Consider the following 2,075-nt stretch of genomic DNA (forward strand, 5'->3'; position numbering starts at 1 on the left):
GAAGATTACCTGGATGCTGGGATGGCGAGCGCCCAAAATGGAGCTGAGTCAGTTTACAACTTTCTGCAGCTTATTTCAGTCCCTTGCAGTGCTCATCCCTCTTCTCACCCCATACTGATGGTGATGCGGTCAGTTAGAATGCACTCCACGAAACATCTGCAGAAATTTACCTGTGTCTTTGGTGACATACCAAATCTCCTCAGACATATACTTTATACTTTATTGTCACCAAACAATTGGTACTAGAACGTACAATCATCACAGCGATATTTGATTCTGCGCTGCACACTCCCTGGATTACAAATATTAAATGTTAAAGATATTAAAAATAGTTACAAATTAGTAAATATTAAACATTTAAATTATAAAATCATAAATAGAAAATAGAGAAATGGAAAGTAAGGTAGTGCAAAAATACCGAGAGGCAGGTCTGGATATTTGGAGGGTACGGCCCAGATCAGGGTCAGGGTCCGTTCAGCAGTCTTATCACAGTTGGAAAGAAGCTGTTCCCAAATCTGGCCATACGTGTCTTCAAGCTCCTGAACCTTCTCCTGGAGGGAAGAGGGACAAAAAGTCTATTGGCTGGGTGGGTCGTGTCCTTGATTATCCTGGCAGCACTGCTCCAACAGCATGTGGTGTAAAGTGAGTCCACGGATGGGAGAAAAGTTTGTGTGATGTGCTGTGCCATGTTCACGATCTTCTGCAGCTTCTTTCAGTCTTGGACAGGACAACTTCTGTACCAGGTTGTGATGCACCCTAGAAGAATGCTTTCTACGGTGCATCTATAAAAATTAGTGAGGGTTTTAGGCGACAGGCCAAATTTCTTTAGCTTTCTCAGGAGGTAAAGGCACTAGTGGGCCTTCTTGGCAGTGGACTCTGCTTGGTTGGACCAAGTCAGGTCATTTGTGATATTGACCCTGAGGAACTTAAAGATTTTGACCTGTTCCACTGGCGCACCACCGATGTAAATTGAGTTGTGCGGTCCACTACTCCTTCTGAAGTCAACATCCAATTCCTTCGTCCTGCTGACGTTGAGGGATAAGTTATTGTCTTCGCACCGTGCCACCAGGTTCTTAATTTCCTCTCTGTACTCAAACTCATCATTACCCGAGATACGGCCTACAATTGTTGTGTCATCAGCAAACTTATATATTGAGTTTGATGGAAACTTGGCTACACAATCATGGGTGTACAGTGAGTACAGCAGGGGGCTGAGTATCTAATGAAATAACCTACTGTCCCACCTTCTTTGTTAACTGCAGAGAATATGTTGAGCCCAAATTTGATCCTCAGTGATGTTAACACCCAGGAACTTGAAATTGCTCACCCATCCCACTTCTGATCCCTCTATGAGGACTGGTGTGTGTTCCCTCATCTTATCCTTCCTGAAGTCCATACTCAGTTCTTTTGTCCTACTGATGTTGAGTGCAAGGTTGTTGCTGCGACACCACTCAACTAGCTGATCTATCTTGCTCCTTTACAGCTTGTATGCTGTAGGCTTGTCCAATGCTTGTTAAGTGCAATCCATAAAGACCAAATACAGCTAATATATCTGTTATCTCACAGATATGTTTTCTTTCCACTGGGCACAGGTAAGGTCTGAAAGAGGTAATCCCGCAACAGTTTTTTCAGTCTTGACATCTGATTCTTGACACCGTACTGTAATTCATTTGCTCTCATTTGGGCTGGCAGACCCTACCCAAATTAGTCATTAACTTCAAGGTGATGTCGTTACCAATGCATACAGTGGCTCTTTATTAGGTGCACCCGTTCACCTGCTTGTTAATGGAAGTATCTAATCATCCAATCATGAGTTAGCAACTCAATGCATAAAAGCACGTAGACAAGGCCAAGAGGTTTGGATCTCTATATGTATCCATGGACCAAGTTAATAATAATTTAGATGGAGGAAAAGTTGCAGATGCTAAATGTTCAAAAGGGTTTCGTGGTGGAGTAAGAACAGGTAGCTTACCAGTGCTGATGAAAATTAATGGAAAAAAGTTGCTGGATAGGGTTCACTTAGGTTATATGAGTTCTGTGCTGCTCCCTATGTGATTTTTTTCATCACCAGAAGC

This window comes from Mobula hypostoma, chromosome 6, assembly GCF_963921235.1.
Source record: "Mobula hypostoma chromosome 6, sMobHyp1.1, whole genome shotgun sequence".
NCBI classification, from domain to species: Eukaryota; Metazoa; Chordata; class Chondrichthyes; order Myliobatiformes; family Myliobatidae; genus Mobula; species Mobula hypostoma.